The sequence below is a fragment of the Lithobates pipiens genome, unplaced genomic scaffold (assembly GCF_037356315.1).
Source record: "Lithobates pipiens isolate NorthernLeopardFrog02 unplaced genomic scaffold, aLitPip1_a1.2 Scaffold_30, whole genome shotgun sequence".
NCBI lineage: Eukaryota > Metazoa > Chordata > Amphibia > Anura > Ranidae > Lithobates > Lithobates pipiens.
In genome coordinates, this window is record NW_027507791.1 from 161,299,382 (window position 1) to 161,318,654 (window position 19,273).

The 19,273-nt window shown below is 44.1% G+C and overlaps 1 protein-coding gene and 1 pseudogene across 3 annotated transcripts in view; both read right to left on the minus strand.

Annotated features, from left to right (window-relative positions):
- Positions 1-19,273, minus strand: part of VTI1B (vesicle transport through interaction with t-SNAREs 1B) — a 260,604-nt gene that overhangs the window by 55,995 nt on the left and 185,336 nt on the right. The gene's annotated exons all lie outside the window — the stretch shown is intronic.
- LOC143945853 (5S ribosomal RNA) lies at positions 10,611-10,729 on the minus strand (annotated as a pseudogene).

A 19,273-nucleotide genomic window follows, 5' to 3' on the forward strand; every position in this document is an offset into this window, starting at 1 on the left:
CCTTACAGATTTAAGGACTAGGAGAGTTGGACTTGCACTTTTGAGTGTAATAGTTTGAGAAATACCATTCACCATCTATGATTGAATGAAGTTTGATCGATACTGGAAACAGTCAATTGCAGCTACATGTGGCTTGGAAGATCCTAGCTAATTGAGGAAGGTTTCCTTCTACTATATGCCTGGCGGTCGCTTGGTGGCCAGATTTGTATGGCACTTCGGATGAAGCACTTTGTGTTTTTTGCAAGATTCAAGCACACTGCACTTTAGGAAAGCACGGTTTGACACTACATTTATGTTATGGAAAATGGCAATACGGGTTGGGTGGCAACGACAAACAAAAGGCACCACCATCCCTGTATATAAATATAAAAAGGGGAAATTTGTTTGGCGGGATTTTTAAGGGTGCCGTCACGGAAAGAAAGTCAATACAATTCTGCACAGTAAGAATGTAAAATTACAAGAATGTTTATTATTACATACAAAACATAATTAAAGATTTCAATATAAATTATATGCACATGCTCAAGGATACATCTAGAAATTTAAAACAGATGATAAAATATAATCACTCAGTGCTAGCATTGGAGCAATAGTCCCGAAATGACGTTTCCCTCCTTCTCCTCCTACTTCCCCTTCCCTCTTTTCTCCTTTTCCTCTCCCCTTTCCATCCTTCCCTTCCCACACTCCTTTACCCTCCATCTCATCTTCCCACCCCCCCTCCCTTCCCACCCCAAGCCCCCTTCCGTTCTTCTTGCTATTCACTTGTCTTTTCTCATCTCACTCGATATTTTTTGAGTACTACATACATTTTAATTACTCATCACTCACTTTTTGTATCACTCCTTTGGCTAGAAATCAGCTGAAAAGCTCTTTTGTGCCTCCTTCGGCACCCTACATATGTACCACTCAGTGAGGGTTCTCTCTGTTTCGACATTGAGTCACAGGCTTAACATACATATGGGTGAGCGTCTGATGATGGGCCTGGCGGTCGACAGTATATCCTACTGCATTCTATTGTATTATACTTCAAGTCAATGTAATGCTTTTTTTTTGTTCTGTTCTATGCAGTGATACATCTTATTGCTTCTTTTAAAACATCCCCTGATGATTGGCGAAACATGTCATTTTGGCACAATCACTCCAACGCCAGCACTGATTGATTATATTTTATCATCTGTTTTAAATTTCTAGATGTAGCCTTGAGCATGTGCATATAATTTATATTGAAATCTTTAATTATGTTTTGTATGTAATAATAAACATTCTTGTAATTTTACATTCTTACTGATCATTATTCACTGTTTTCAAACATGCCTGTTTAGCCCCAAAAAAGGCAAAATAAGGGCAAACATACATGTTTATACAACATGTATAGTCAACAATACCGAGAGACGGTGAAAGTAGGGGTCCGTCATCAGGAGATAATTCCTAAAATCATTAGGATTATTCTCCTGGAGCTCCCACAGCAAAGGCATATGCCAAAATTGGTCACGATTAAGCAACCAATTTTTTGGTCCAAGAACTCCTCCTCCTGTTCCTGGACTGGACTTGGGTCAAAGCAATAACTCCTAGCCCAATGATGGCACGTTCTCCAATTTCTCAACATGGCTGGTTGACAAACGGCCGTTCAGAAACTAAATGCAAAGCACGAACTGAAAAGCGCAAATCAACACTCAAACGTCTACTATCACGAAATTAGCAAAAAGGAGCCCAAAGAGTGGCGTATGACAATTGAACTTGATCTTTATCGGCTTGTAGTACATCACTACATTCGGGTTTGTTGGCTGACAATTGTGTGCCGTTTGTATGCAAGACAAGTTTGGGGCCAGCACCCTTCGGACAAAAGTCTGATGCTTTGTCGGCGGAAAATCAGATCGTGAGTACGAGGCTTAAGGCCTGGTTCACACCCATGCCTTTTTTTGGTGCTTTTTGCAGAAATGCACTACAGTTCATTTAACATGGTTTCCTATGGGACACGTTCACATCTATGCTTTTATTCAGCTGCTGCAATACACGTGTATACCAAAAAGAGGGGAGGGACCTCTGTGTCCCGTGATGTACTCCAAGAAAAGGATTTTACAGGTAAGCTGTTATAAAAATCCTATTTTCTTTATCGTACATCACGGGACACAGAGCCATAGTAGTAACTATATGGGATGTTCCAGAGCAATGCTATCTGAGGGGAGGGGGACACAAACAAAAGTAGGGTGCCATCAGACTTGAGGACCTATACTGCTGCCTGCAGCACACTGCGCCCAAAGGCGATATCCTCCTGTCTTTTTACATCCACCTGATAAATTCTGGTGAATGAATGGACTGAAGATCAAGTTGTGGCCTTGCAGATTTGAGCCATGGAGGCTTGGTGATGCACTGACCACGAATCCACTTAGAAATAGTAGATTTTGAGGCAGCCTGTACTTTTCTAGCACCTTCAAGTACACCTTCAAGTAACACAAACAAAACATCCGTTTTTTCGAATCTGAGCAGTCACCTTCAAAAAGACCTTGACTGCTCTCACTACATCAAGAGCATGTAGCAACATTTCTTCTGTAGAACAGAGTTCTGGAAAAAATTAAGGTAGAACAATATCTTGGTTTAGATGAAAACCTGGCACTACTTTCAGCAGAAAGCTATGATGTGGATGCACTACCACCTTATCCTTGTGAATAATTAAATATGGCTTTTTACAAGAAAGAGCAGCCAACTCCGATACCTTTCTTGCAGAAGATATGGCAACCAGAAACACAAACTTACTCGTCAAAAGGATCAAGGGAGTGTCTGTTCTATCGTCTCAAAAGGCGGTTTTTGCAAAGCTGGCAAAACTAGATTCAGGTCCCACTGATTCAAGGGCGCCATAACTGGCGGATTAAGCTGTGTTACCCCCTGTATCAAATTACGGACCAGAGAATGCGAAGCAAGTTGTCGTTGGAACAATACTGATAAGGCCGAGACCTAGCCTTTGATGGTACTCAAGGCCAGCTTAATTTTTAATCCCATTTGCAAAAAGGCAAGAATTCTACCCATTACCTTCTACCTAAACATCCCCCCCCCCCCCCAAAGCATTTTAAAAAAATTGCTGCGCAAAGTTCGAGTGACATAAAAAGTTGCAAAGACTGCCATTTTATTCCATAGGGTCTTTGCTAAAAAACAATATAATGTTTGGGGGTTCCGAGTTATTTTCAAGAAGGAAAATTATGACTTTTACATGTAAGAGTAAAGTGCCAGAATTGGCCCGGATGGGACGTGGTTAAAATCAACAGAACGATTTGAGAATTCAGAATACCCCTAAAAGTGTATGTGGATCATGTCTTCGTCTGTGCGTGGTGACCTTATGGTATCATCCTCGCTGTTTGATGTTTTGTCACAACTGATGTTATCAGGGGTGAGAGGGGATGCCCACAAACTACACACTAAATACTGAAACTAGGCTATAGAAAGCAAGGAGGTGACAAACAAGGAAATGCTTTTCGGTTATACAAAGCGCTGTGTTGATTTTACCTTGTGAATACAGAGTAAAATCAAAGTTTATTAACATAAACAAAAACTACCCACATATTAAGGTAGAGGAGCTCACAAGTGGTGTGGTTCACATCCAACTGAATCCCTTTCCCTTTCCCCCATCCTTGCATATTGTTTTTTGTACTGAGATTATGGGACTTTTTTCACTATTTTATGGCGAATGGACTTGTTTTGTGACACTATTGTTAGTATTACAGTATTTCACAAAAGTGAGTACATCCCTCACATTTTTGTAAATATTTTATCATATCTTTTCATATGACAACTCTGAAAAAAATAGGACTTTTATAACAGCCTACCTGTAAAATCTTTTTCTTTGAAGTATATCACGGGACACAGAGCCATAGTAATTACTATGTGGGTTATAGGCCACCTACAGGTGATGGACACTGGCAAACCCTAAACAGGAAGTTGCCTCCCTATATAACCCCTCTTACTACTTGGAGTACCTCAGTTTTTGTAGCAAAGCAATATACATGTATACCAGAAAGAGGGGAGGGACCTCTGTGTCCTGTGATGTACTTCAAAGAAAAGGATTTTACAGGTAAGTGGTTCTAAAAATCCTATTTTCTTAATCGTGCATCACGGGACACAGAGCCATAGTAATTACAGTGGTGTGAAAAAGTGTTTGCCCCCTTTCTCATTTCCTGTTCCTTTGCATGTTTGTCACACTTAAGTGTTTCGGAACATCAAACCAATTTAAACAATAGTCAAGGACAACACAAGTAAACACAAAATGCAATTTGTAAATTAAGGTGTTTATTATTAAAAGGTAAAAAAAAATCCAAACCATCATGGCCCTGTGTGAAAAAGTGATTGCCCCCCTTGTTAAAACATACTATAACTGTGGTTGTCCACACCTGAGTTCAATTTCTATAGACACACCCAGGCCTGATTATTGCCACACCTGTTCACAATCAAGGCATCACTTAAATAGGAGCTGCTTGACACAGTAAGGTCCACCAGAAGATCCTTAAAAGCTACACATCATGCCGAGACCCAAAGAAATTCAGGAACAATTGAGAAAGAAAGTAATTGAGATCTATCAGTCTGGAAAGGGTTATAAAGCCATTTCCAAAGCTTTGGGAATCCAGCGAACCACAGTGAGAGCCATTATCCACAAATGGCGAAGACATGGAACAGTGGTAAACCTTCCCAGGAGTGGCCGGCCGCCCAAAATTACCCCAAGAGCGCAGCGACGACTCATCCAAGAGGTCACAAAAGACTCCACAACAACGTCCAAGGAACTGCAGGCCTCACTTGCCTCAGTTAAGGTCAGCGTTCATGCCTCCACCATCAGGAAAAGACTGGGCAAAAATGGCCTGCATGGCAGAGTTCCAAGGAGAAAACCACTGCTGAGCAAAAAGAACATCAAAGCTCGTCTCAATTTCTCCACAACACATCTTGATGATCCCCAAGACTTTTGGGACAACATTCTGTGGACCGATGAGACAAAAGTGGAACTCTTTGGAAGGTGTGTGTCCAAGTATATCTGGCGTAGAAGGAACACTGCATTTCATAAAAAGAACATTATACCAACAGTAAAATATGGTGGTGGTAGTGTGATGGTCTGGGGCTGTTTTGCTGCTTCAGGACCTGGAAGACTTGCCGTGATAAAAGGAACTATGAATTCTGCTGTCTACCAAGAGATCCTGAAGGAGAATGTCCGACCATCTGTTCGTGTACTCAAGCTGAAATGAACTTGGGTTCTGCAGCAGGATAATGATCCTAAACACACCAGCAAGTCCACCACCGAATGGCTGAAGAAAAACAAAATGAAGACTTTGGAGTGGCCTAGCCAAAGTCCTGACCTGAATCCTATTGAGATGTTGTGGTATGACCTTAAAAAGGCCGTTCATGCTCGAAAACCCTCTAATGTAACTGAATTAGGACAATTCTGCAAAGATGAGTGGGCCAAAATTCCTCCAGGACGCTGTAAAAGCCTCATTGCACGTTATCGCAAACGCTTGGTTGCAGTTGTTGCTGCTAAGGGTGGCCCAACCAGTTATTAGGTTTAGGGGGCAATCACTTTTTCACACAGGGCCATGATGGTTTGGATTTTTTTTCACCTTTAATAAAAAACACCTTAATTTACAAATTGCATTTTGTGTTTACTTGTGTTGTCCTTGACTATTGTTTAAATTGGTTTGATGTTCCGAAACACTTAAGTGTGACAAACATGCAAAGGAACAGGAAATGAGGAAGGGGGCAAACACTTTTTCACACCACTGTATGTCCCACATCCTCATGTCTTTGTACATCCACCATAAGCTAGAATGATTACTTGTCAAATCCATTTATAAATAGTTGATTTCGATGCTGCCTGTCCTCTTTTAGGACCTTCAGGCAACACAAACAAAAACATCTGTTTTTCGATGCTGAGCAGTCACCCTTAAAGCAGTCCTCCACCCTGAAGTGGAAGTTTCGCTCATCTGATCCCTCCCCCCCTCTGGTGCCACAATCGGCACCTTTCAGGGGGGAGGGGGTGCAGTTACCTAGATAATTCAGGTATCTGCACACACCTCCGGGACAAGACCCCCGCAGATTCCCCGCCCCCCGTTGTGTTCTGGGAAACACACAGCTCCCAGGACACAGCGGGGACCAGCAAAGACTCGCAGCGCGACTCGCGCATGCGCAGTAGGGAACCGGGCAGTGAAGCCGCAATGCTTCACTTTCCAATTCCCTGACAGAGGATGGCGGCGGGGGCAGCAGAGAGACGAGCGATCGCCCGTCATCTGCCGCCGACATCGCTGGACCCTGGGACAGGTAAGTGTGAATTTATTAAAAGTCAGCAGCTGCAATATTTGTAGCTGCTGGCTTTTAATATTTTTTTTAAAGGTGCAGAAGCACTTTAAGTAGACCTTGACTGCTCTCACATCAAGAGAATGTAGTGTTTTTTTTTCCCATAGAGCAGGGTTCTCTGATACCCTTCTTGCAGAAGATATGGTTTCCAGAAAAAATAGTTTCCTTGTCAAAAGGACCAAGAGAATATGTCATATCTGCTCAAAAAGGCTTTTTTTGTAATGCCGACAGAACTAAATTCAAGTCCCAAGGGTTCACGGGTGACTTAAAAAAAACAACAACAAAAAACTAGGAACCAAAGAATGCGAAGCAAGTGGTCGTTAAAACAATAACGATAAGGCCGAGACCTGGCCTTTGAAAGTACTCAAGGCCAGCTTGATTTCTAACCCCATCTGTAGAAAGTCAAGGATTCTACCTATGACATACTTCCTGGGGTGCCAACTCCTGGATTCATATGCCTTCCAGACTCTATAAAATGCGATTCTGGAGGCCGGCCTCCTTGCATTAACCAAGGTAGATATCGCTGAACTTGACAGCCCATGTTTCTTCAGAATGTGGGTCTCAATAGCCAACGCATTAAATTTAGCATTTGTAAGGTAGGATGGAATAGCGGACCTTGCGAGAGAAGGGGTCCATGGGACCTCTGCCGCCATCCTCATGATTTCTGCATACCAAGATCTCCTGGGCCACAAGAAACACCGACTTCCCTTCCTGCTCAATACTGTGAAGAAGTCGTAGATGCAGGCAGAATAGGAGGGACTGCATATATCAGTGAAAACCGATTCCACGGGAACACCAAGGCATCTGTTCCACATGCTAACGGATCCTTTGTTCTTGACACAAAGTTGTTGATGTCTTTGTTGAACCTGGACGTAAACGGATCTATGTCTGAGATTCCCCACATCTTTGACATATTGACAGGAATATATCGGGGTGAAGGAACCATTCTCCCGGGAACAACTGCTGGCGACTCAAGTAGTCCGCCTGCCAATTTTCTCATCTCAGAATAAAGACTGGAAATAGGCAAAGTACATCATTTTCTGCCCAAGATAGGATATGATTCACCTCTTTCTGGGCCACACAACTTCTTTTGCCCCCTTGGTGATTGATATAGGACAATGCTGTGGCACTGTCGGATTGGATCCTGACAGGACAATTCCGTAAATTGAACGTTCAGGCCCTCAGGGCCAAGTGCTCTGCCTGAATCTCTAGAATGTTACTGGGCAAGGTCATTTCTGATCTGGACCACTTCTCTGCTCGCCAACCTAAAAAGGTTGGCATGTGTTGTTGCCACTTTCCAGATAACTGTAGGAAGGATTTTCCCCTTTGCAGATTTTTGGTTATTAACCTTAAACTGAGGCTCCGATGCACCTTTGGAGTCAGACACACTGGGAAATCCAAAGCTTGGACCTTCTTGTTCCAAGCCGATAGGATACAGTTTTACTGCAGCCTCGAACGAAACTGAGCATAAGGAACGGCCTCGAATGAAGGCACCATCTTTCCCAACAACCTCATGCAAAGCTAAATAAAAGGATTCTTCTTTGCTTCGACCACCTGAATAAGTTCCTTTATGGCACTGATCTTTGCCTGGGGCAAGAATATCCTTTTCTGGGTGTATCTACGATCAGACTTGAGTATTCTAGCCTCCTTCATGGTTTTAAGGAAGATTTCTCTAGGTTGAGAAATCAAACCTAGGTATTCCAGGTAGTTGAATGTGGTGACCATACTTTGGTCTAAGTGGGCTATCGACTGATCTATTAAGAGCAGATCGTCAAGGTAAACTATAATCGTTATAACTTGGGCCCTTAATCTGGCTAGAGGAGGGACCAGAAGATGCAGTAGCTAGGCTGAAAAGCAGAGCTACAAACTGAAAATTAAGATTTTCTACCTTGAAAAGTAGATATTACTGGTGAGTGGGCAAATAGGCACATGGAGGTATGCATCCTTGATGCCGATTGATGCCAGAAGTTCTCCGCCTTGTAGGGTGGAGACAACTAATTGGATTGACTATGTGAAAAAAGAGCAAAACCAGTTTAGATCTGTGAGATCCAGAATGGGTTTGACATCTCCATTAGGTTTTGACACTGCGAAAAAAGGTTTGAACAAAACCCCAACCCCTGCTCTTTCATGGGGGCCACCATGATCACTTTTTTGCCAAAAGATGGTCCAATGCTTGAAAGAAAGGACTTTTTTCTCTGGATCCTTAGTAACTGTTGATCTGAGAAAACAAGGAGACGGAACATTTGGAACTCCTGTTTGTACCCTGGAGCTATTGAGGAAGTCCCCATCTGTCTCAGACACTCTTCCTGCCGGACCCTTGAGAACTGCAGAAGCATTCCCTCTACTCGAGCGAGTGAGCCTCCTCATGAGGCGGCTTTAGTATTTTGTAGGTTTCTTCCCAAGACTTTTGTTCCTGGGGTTGACCCTGAGGATTACCTCTTGAACTTGACGGCAGAAGCCGTCATGACTGCCTGGAGGCTGATGCCTCAGGCACTGGAGAAGGAGCGTGTTAAAATGAAATATGTTTACTCCCCTCTTAAATGGCAAAAGGGGTACTTTTTCCACTAGAAATTCTTTGGATGCATTACCCAAATCATCCCAAAACAGCCGTTTCACTGCAAAAAAATAGGATTTTAAAAACAACTTACCTGTAAAATCCCTTTCTTTGAAGTATATCAGGGGACACCGGGGGGAGCCGTAGTAGTTAATATGTAGGCTATAGGCCACCTTCAGGTGATGGACACTGGCATGCCCTAAATTAAAAAGTGCACTCCCTATATAACCCCTCCCACTGGTGGGAGTACCTCAGTTTTGTAGCAAAGCAATATAGGTGTATACCAAAGAAGGGAGGGACCTCTGTGTCCCCTGATGTACTTCAAAGAAAAGGATTTTACAGGTAAGCCGTTTTTAAAAATCCTGCTTTCTTTTCATACATTGGGGAACACAGAGCCATAGTAGTTACTATGTGGGATGTTCCATAGCAATGCCAACTGAAGGGAGGGAGACAATAGTAGGGCCCCAAGAGACTAGAGGACTCATACTGCAGCCTAAAGTACACTGCACCCAAAGGCGTTATCTCATGATCTTTTACATCTACTTGATAGAATCTGGTAAATGTATGGATTGAGGACCAAGTTGTGGCCTTGCAGATCTGAGCCATGAAGGCTTGGTGATGCACTGCCCAAGAAGCACTAACGGCCCTGGTGGAGTGCCTTTAAAATGAAAAAGGAGGAATTCTCTTCTTTTAAGCCAAAAGCTTGATCACTTGACGAATCCACCTAGGAATTTCAGATTCCGATGCTGCCTGTACTCTTCCAGGACCGTCAAGCAACACAAACAAAAAACATCTGTTTTTATGCATCTGAGAGGTCACCTTTAAATACACCTTGACTGCTCTCACCACATCAAGAGAATGTAGTGACCTTTCTTTCAGAAAACTAGGTTCTGAAAAAAAAAATGAAGGCAGAACAATATCCTGGTTTAAATTTTAAAAACCTGACACTACCTTCGGAAGGAAATTAGGATGAGTCTGCAATACAACCTTATCCTTAATAATCAAATATGACTCTTTACAAGAAAGAGCAGCCAACCCTGATACTTTTGGAAACATATGCCTTTAAGACTCATTGGTGTATGACACTGGAGGCTGGCTTCCTATCATAGTATAAACTACTGAAGCTGACATCCCACGGTCTTTTTTTAGAATGTGGTTCTCAATAGCCAAACTATTAAATTTAGCGTGTAAGGAAGGATGGAATATCGGACCTTGTGAAAGAAGGTCTGGCCATAGTGGTAGGGACAAAGGGTCCCCTACCACCATCTTAATGCTCTCGGCAAACCAAGATCTTCTGGGCCACAAGAATCAACTCCCTCCCTTCTTGCTTGATCCTGTGAAGAAGGCACGGAAGAACATGAGGGAAAGCATAGATTAGTGAAAACTGATCACATGGAAATACCAAGGCATCTGTTTCGTCTGCCATCGGATCCCTTGTCCTTGACACAAAGTTTTCGATCTTGCTGAACCCGGACACCAATAGACCCACGTCCAGAACTCCCCATCCTTGGCATATTGACAGAATGACGGGGTGAAGGAACCATTCTCCTGGAAACAATAGTTGGCGACTCAAGTAGTCCGCCTGACAATTCTCCATTCCTGGAATGAAATTGCTGATAGACAAGGAATGTTTTCTGGCCAAGACAGAAAAAAAATTCACCACTTTCTGGACCGTATGACTTCTCGTGTCCCCTTGGTGATTGATATAAGTCACAGCTGTGGCATTGTCGGATTGAGCCTATGGCACCTGGTATTCCCAGGTGGTCTCCCATACAGGAACTAACCAGGCCCGACCTTGCTTAGCCTCCAAGATCAGAAGAGATCGGGTGCTTTCAGGGTGATGTGGCCGTAGGCTTGATCCTGACAAAACAATTTTGTAGTCTGAGCGTCCAGGCCTCCAGGGCCAGGCATACGGCCTGAATCTCTAGAACATTGATGGGTAAGGTCATCAGGTCATCTCTGATCTGGACCATTTCCCTTGTACAGAAGCCATTTCCAGGACTGCTCCCCAGCCCAAAGGGCTGGCATCTGTTACCACTTTCCAGGTAACTGGTAGAAAGGATCTTCCTTTTTGAAGATTCTTGGATATCGATCATCAATTTGAGGCTCTGACGCATTTTGACGGATAAACGCAATGGGAAGTCCAGAGTTTGGATCTTCTTGTTCCAAGTTGACAGGATATTGTTTTGCAGCAGTCTTGAATGGAACTGTGCATAAGTAACAGCCTCGAAGAAGCCACCATCTTTCCCAATAAACATATGCAAAGATAAGTAGAAGGATTCTTCTTTGTTTTGACCCACCAAATCAGTTCCTTTAACCACTTTCAGACCGGACCATTTTGCTGGTAAATGACCAGAGGTCTTTTTACACTTTGGCACTGCGCTGCTTTAACTGGTAATTGCGCGGTCATGCAATGTTGTACCCAAACAAAATTTGCGTCCTTTTCTTCCCACAAATAGAGCTTTCTTTTGATGGTATTTGATTGCCTCTGCGATTTTTATTTTTTGCGATATAAACGTAAAAAGACCGCAAATTTTGAAAAAAAATGATATTTTCTACTTTTTGTTATTAGAAAAATCCAATAAACTCAATTTTAGTCATACATTTAGGCCAAAATGTATTCAGCCACATGTCTTTGGTAAAAAAAAAGTCAATAATTGTATATTTATTGGTTTGCGCAAAAGTTGTCACATCTACAAACTAAGGTACGTTTTCTGGAATTTACGCAGCTTTTAGTTTACGACTGCCTATCTCATTTCTTGAGGTGCTAAAATGGCAGGGCAGTACAAAACCCCCCCAAATGACCCCATTTTGGAAAGTAGACCCCCTAAGGAAATTGATAAGAGGCATGTTGAGCCCATTGAATATTTTATTTTTTTGCCTCAAGCGATTGAATAATGACAAAAAAAAAAATTTTTTTTTTTTTTTACACAAAGTTGTCACTAAATGATATATTGCTCACACATGCTATGGGCGTATGTGAAATGACACCCCAAAATAAATTCTGCTGCTTCTCCTGAGTATGGGGATACCACATATGTGGGACTTTTTGGGAGCCTAGCCGCGTACGGGGCCCCGAAAACCAAGCACCGCCTTCAGGCTTTCTAAGGGCGTAAATTTTTGAGTTCACTTCTCACTACCTATTACAGTTTTGAAGGCCATAAAATGCCAAGATGGCACAAAACCCCCACAAATGACCCCATTTTAGAAAGTAGACACCCCAAGCTATTTGCTGAGAGGCATGTTGAGTTCATGGAATATTTTATATTTTGCCACAAGTTGCGGGAAAATTACAAACTTTTTATTTTTTATTTTTTTTTTAACAAAGTTGTCACTAAATGATATATTGCTCATGCATGCCATGGGCATATGTGAAATGACACCCCGAAATAAATTCTGCTGCTTCTCCTGAGTACGGGGATACCACATATGTGGGACTTTTTGGGAGCCTAGCCGCGTACGGGGCCCCGAAAACCAAGCACCGCCTTCAGGCTTTCTAAGGGCGTAATTTTTTGATTTCACTCCTCACTACCTATTACAGTTTTGAAGGCCATAAAATGCCAAGATGGCACAAAACCCCCACAAATGACCCCATTTTAGAAAGTAGACACCCCAAGCTATTTGCTGAGAGGCATGTTGAGTCCATGGAATATTTTATATTTTGCCACAAGTTGCGGGAAAATTACAAACTTTTTTTTTTTTTTTTTTTTTTTCACAAAGTTGTCACTAAATGATATATTGCTCACGCATGCCATGGGCATATGTGAAATGACACCCCAAAATAAATTCTGCTGCTTCTCCTGAGTATGGGGATACCACATATGTGGGACTTTTTGGGAGCCTAGCCGCGTACGGGGCCCCGAAAACCAAGCACCGCCTTCAGGCTTTCTAAGGGCGTTACAGTTTTGAAGGCCATAAAATGCCAAGATGGCACAAACCCCCCCCAAATGACCCCATTTTGGAAAGTAGACACCCCTAAATCTAGGGGTACACTAGTGAGACTAGGTAATAAATGGCGGGTGCCCTGAAACTATAAAAAAATAACTAACCAATCAGCGTCACCTGTAACAGTTATATGGTGATCACTGGTGAAAGGGTTAACTAGGGGGCAATTAGGGGGCTTTATGCGGTAGTATATGGGGGTCCCTGGCGCTATAAAAAGCTGCAGCGAACCTAAATACCTACCTGCCTAACTAGCGTCACCTGTGACACTAATACAGCGATCAGAAAAACGATCGCTTATTAGGCTGGATTCACACTGGAGCGATGCGGGAACGCCACGAATGCGCGGCGGGTTCCCGCATCGCATGCCTCCCGGCGGCAGTTCACACTGCCCTATGCGAACTGCTGGGAGTGTCAGTGAAATGTTACTGACACCCCCAGATCAGTTCGCATATCGCAGTGCGATCTGCAAACTCGGATCGCATGGTGTGAACACCCATGCGATCCGATTCTGCTGCGGGCCAAAAAAAGGGTCCCGTGCGAATTTGCGGCGGGTGCGGCGGGTGCGGCGAATGGCTGAACTCGAATCGCACAGAGATCGGATGTGATTTGCACTGCAGTGCGGTGCGAATCACATCCGTTCTCATAAACCGCTGCAATGTGAACCCAGCCTTAGTGACACTGGCGACGGGGGGTGATCACGGGGTTAAACCTTTATTGGGGGGGTTAGGGGGGTACCTTAGAACTAAAGGGGGCTAACCCTAACTGCCCTAACAGTTATTAGTCACAAATGACACTCGCCGGGTGATCAGGGGGTTAAACCTTTATTAGGTAATAAATGGCGGGTGCCCTGAAACTATAAAAAAATAACTAACCAACCAGCGTCACCTGTAACAGTTATATGGTGATCACTGGTGAAAGGGTTAACTAGGGGGCAATCAGGGGGCTTTATGCGGTAGTATATGGGGGTCCCTGGCGCTATAAAAAGCTGCGGCGAACCTAAATACCTACCTGCCTAACTAGCGTCACCTGTGACACTAATACGGCGATCAGAAAAATGATCGCTTATTAGGCTGGGTTCACACTGGAGCGATGCGGAAACGCTGCGAATCCGCGGCGGGTTCCCGCATCGCATGCCTCCCGGCGGCAGTTCACACTGCCCTATGCGAACTGCTGGGAGTGTCAGTGAAATGTTACTGACACCCCCAGATCAGTTCGCATATCGCAGTGCGATCTGCAAACTCGGATTGCATGGTGTGAACACCCATGCGATCCGATTCTGCTGCGGGCCAAAAAAAGGGTCCCGTGCGAATTTGCGGCGGGTGCGGCGGGTGTGGCGGGTGCGGCGGGTGCGGCGAATGGCAGAACTCGAATCGCACAGAGATCGGATGTGATTTGCACTGCAGTGCGGTGCGAATCACATTCGTTCTCATAAACCGCTGCAATGTGAACCCAGCCTTAGTGACACTGGCGACGGGGGGTGATCACGGGGTTAAACCTTTATTGGGGGGGTTAGGGGGGTACATTAGAACTAAAGGGGGCTAACTCTAACTGCCCTAACAGTTATTACAGTCACAAATGACACCAATGCAAAAAAAAAAAAAAAAAAAAAAAAATGACATTGGTGTCACTGTGACTGGGGGGCAGGGGTAATTGGGGGGGTGATCGGGGGGTAAAGGGGGGGTGTGAGTGTGCCTGGCATGTTCTACTGTGTGTGTGAGTGTTGGTGCAACTTACTGATCCGCTCTCCTCCGTGTCGGAACGAAAAATACCGACACGGAGGAGAGAATACATCACTTCCTCTCCTGTGTTTACATTACAGGAGAGGAAGTGATGTCACCGGGGATTTCTATTCGTCGGGAGCGATCGCGAGGGGGTGGCCATGAATGAATGGCCGTCCCCTCGTCCGGGATCGCTCCCGAACGAATACCGACCGCCGCAGGCACCGGGCGGGGGCCCGATCGGGCCCCCGACCCGCGGGAGGCAAGGGACGTACATGTATGTCCTTATGCCTGCCCGTGCCATTGTACCGACGTACATCGGCGTGCGGCGGTCGGCAACTGGTTAAGGAACAGATTCTTTCCAGGGGTAAAAATACCCTTTAGTGGACTGTATCTGTGATCAGCCATCTCCTGGATGGTTTTAAGGAGAATCTTACCAGGTTGAGGATCCAACCCAAGTATTCCAGGTAGCCGACTGCGGTAACCAGACCTTGGTTTAAACAGGCTACAAATTGACCTATCAAGAGTAGATAGTCTAAGTAGGCTAGTATCATACTTTGAGCCCTTAACCTGGCTAAAGGAGGGGCCAGGATCATTATACACACTTGAGGTGCAGAAGCTAGCCCGAAAAGGTAGAACTACAAACTGGAAATGAAGATTTTCTACTTCGAAGCGTAGAAATTTCTGGTGAGCGGGGAAGATCGGACTAAGTCTGTTCGAAAGTCTGTTCATTTTGACTGTGATGACGTAAACGGGACTAAACAAGGAAGTTCAATAGCCAGTAGCCAATAGCTTCCCTTGCATCGCATTTGTTCCGTCGGACCAGCACACAGACGAATGGTTTTCCCAATTTTAGTCCGTCGGGATAGATTTGAAATATGTTCTATTTCTAGGTCTGTCTGATTCATTTTTCAAAAAACTAATCGGACTAGCTCACACACGATCGGATTGTCTGATGAACTAATCCCTTTGGACCTAGTCTGCCAGAAAGTCTGGTGGTGTGTACGCGGAATAAGGATTACCTACTGAACCTGAAGCCATCATGGCTGCCTGGAGGCTGATGCCCGTCACAAAAAGGAGCTTTTAAAAATACATTTACTCCTTTACGTAAATGGGAAAAAAGGGGGTACTTTTCCCACTAGAATTTTTTTGGATGAATTATCCAAACATCCTCAAATAGCTGTTCCACCGCAAAAAGAAGACTAGCCAGGAAGTTTATCCTCCGCTGATGTGCGTTCCTGCACTCGTGTTTAGCAACAATGTGCACAGAACCATGTATAGCACCTAGTATTCCCAGGCGGTCTCCTATACAGGTACAAACCGCCGTAGGCATCTCAGCAGTTGTGCATTTGGCTAGTTTATAAGCCAGCACCTGCATGAGGACCTTGTGGAGGTTCTACAAAAGGAACTCACAAGCAATTATTGCAAGCATAAAACGGCCAGAGTTCTGGGCCTGCTGAGCAGGACACCTAGAACTCCTGTTAAACTGGCCTCACAACGATTAAGCAATTACTGTCAGCCAGGCTGCTCAATCTGCCAGAGAAAAAAGTGTTTGTTTTTTTTAACAGGAATTCCAACTTTATTCATTGGATGCCTAAGCATTTGAGCATTGTCTGCCAAATAACAGCTCTTATTCACAGAGGTTATACAAAAAAGGCTTTTCCGACAATAAATGAACAGGAACAAAGCATGCATGAGGAGGCTTTAGCGAACACAAACACGCAGTTAAGGGAGCATAAATGTGGAGCGGACTATTTAGCAGCTGGTTCTCCCACATTTGACACCTCAGAAGAGGAATCATCAGCCTCATCACGGTCCCCTGAGGGGATTAGTCTTCTCCCACCCCTAGTTCCCCAGTTTGAGGGTCCTGGTCAATGAAAGAGAATCTGTGCGATTAAAAGTCGCTAAACTTTTTTTTTTTTTAATCCCACCATGGCTGAGGGAAAAATAGAACCTTCGGGAAAATACACAGGGGCTGCAGTGTTGAAAACAATTGCAAACATTTCATCCCCCTGATGCTCACTCTAACCAGTCACTCCTCAGGGGTGGATGCCATCTGTAGAGATGAGTAGGCTTACTAGAGCTAGAGGGCCTTTAGCTATTTCTGGGGGTGTTTTAACAACCCTTCTGACCTTAGCCCAATGCACAAAGCAGAGGTACCAACAGAAGAAATCGCATGCACTGCTTGAGCAATAGTTCAGCTTCAACACCGCTATTAAGGCTCAGCCTGATGCAGCAGTAAATTTGTCAGAGGAAAGAAAAACCCTTCAAAAAGAGCCTTTTTTCCTGTGTGAGCGGCGAGGGCTCTCAATCCTGTGGGATCCCTGGGAGGAAGGAGAAATTGCGCGGGGGGGGGGTGGGTCCCGTATGCTGCGAGTGGCGTGCCGTTTAAAAAAAAAAAAAAAAAAAATTGCAGCGATTCCTTCCCCAAAGAAGAGGGGAAGAAATTTCGGCACAGGGGGGGTGTCTGGTGGAGAGAGAGAGAACTCCCCCAGGGTCCAGCTTCCCAAAGGAGAGCATTCACAGGCAAAACCTTGTTTATTTGGATATGAGGCCCGGGTACCATTCAATACGGCCAAGATCAGACACTCTGATTGGATCCGTCTGCATAGCCAGCCCCAGCAAGAATTGCTCCAGTGGAGCTCAGCACAGCAAATCTTTACTCGTGACCAACACCTTAGACACTGGCAAAAAAACTGAGGTACTCCCACCAGTGGGAGGGGTTATAAAGGGAGAGCACTTTTAAATTTAGGGCGTTCCAGTGTCCATCACATGAAGGTGGCCTATAACCCACATAGTAACTACTATGGCTCTGTGTCCCCTGATGTATGAAAAGAAAGGAAGACTAGCCAGGAGTTTCTTGCATGTCACGCTTAGTGAAAGGCGCAAGGCCTGGATAGAATCTCTCATAGCGACTATTGGAAACATAAAGCTGCTTGTAGCTTGCCAGATCCTGGGCCTGATGAACAGGATAACCTTGGGCTCCTGTTTAACTGGTCTTTCAAGGATTGACCAATTACTGTCAGCTCAGGTTGAAACACTCAACCTGCCAGAGAAAAAAAAAGTGATTAACAGGAATGCCAACTTTTTATCCGTTGGATCCCTAAGCATTTGAGCACTGTCTGCCGGACAAGTCAAACTTTTATTCACCGAGGATATAGCAGCGTCAATTACTGGTATCCCCACCTTTAGTGATTTTTTTGGATCCCGGGGTCCAGCTCTCTAAAAAGAGAAGCCTTGTGGGCTAAACCTTTTTTTCCGCCACGAAGCCCGGGTACCATTCAATTAGGCCTGAAAAGACACTTCGAATGGATCCGGCTGCATAACTAGCCCCAGCAAGGATTGCTCCAGTAGAGCTCAGAACCGCACATATTTAGTTGTGACCGCCTTAGACACTGGCAAAAAAAACTGAAGTAATACCAGTAGGGGGGGGGGGGGGTTATATAGGGAGGCAACTTCCTATTTATGGTAGGCCAGTGTCCATTACCTGAAGGTGGCCTATAACCCACATAATAATTACTATGGCACTGTGTCCCATGATGTACAATTAAGAAATTGCACTTCGCTACAATATAAAGTAGTGAGTGTACAGCTTGTATAACAAGGCAAATTTGCTGTCCCCTCAAATTAACTCAACACACAGCCATTAATATTTAAACCGCTGGCAACAAAAGTGAGTACACCCCTAAGTGAAAACGTCAATATTTTGTGTGGCCACCATTATTTTACAGCACTGCCTTAACCCTCTTGGACATGGAGTTCACCAGAGCTTCACAGGTTGCCACTGGAGTCCTCTTCCACTCCTCCACGATTACATCAAGCAGCTGATTGATATTAGAGACTGTCAGAAACCATAAATAAGACTGAGACAGAAGTACAATTATGCAAACCAGGAGAAAAGAGAACCCAGGCCCAGCAACATAATCAGATGAGGGAAATTCTCACCAAGTATTGGCCTTTACTCCTGACCGACCAGACGATACAAAAATACATCAAACCATACCCTCAACTCACTTATCGAAGGTCACAATCTATGAAAGACAGATTAGTCACAAGTCACTTCGATACGCCTCTACCTACCAAACCGATTCGCAATGGCACATACCTGTGCGGCCACTGCGATGTATGCCGTTTCATTTCCAATTCATCACACACCATATTACCCAATGGTTCTTGTCACACCATTAGATATAATGTAACATGTAAAACTGTAGGAATAGTCTATTTCGCAAGCTGTTCTTGCGGCTGTTTCTACATCGGAAAAACCAAGCGTCCGTTTTTTAAACGGATCAGGGACCATATGTTACCATTATTCAAACGACTATGCACTACGGCATTGAACAAGCATATAGGTCAGTTTCACAACTTTGACCCTAATGTTGCGCATTTTTCTGCCCTTGAACATGTACCTCCCCATGTTCGAGGGGGTGAAATTGATACCAGTCTTTTACAACTTGAAACCAGATGGATATACACCCTGGAGGCCACTAGAAACCCGGGATTAAATGAATACATAACTTATAAACATTTTCTTTAAATTAACCCTTACATAAAATCATGTACTTGTATTTAGCAGTACCTAAATACATAATTTATAAGTAATTTTTCAAACACCTTGAATTAAGATCTGTATTCCAGTGAATCTGGAACCAGTTTTCCTCATTAACCGCTATACGATTTTTACCATTCTTTTTGTCCTACATCTTCACCATTTCCCTTTCCGCCTTTTACCTCT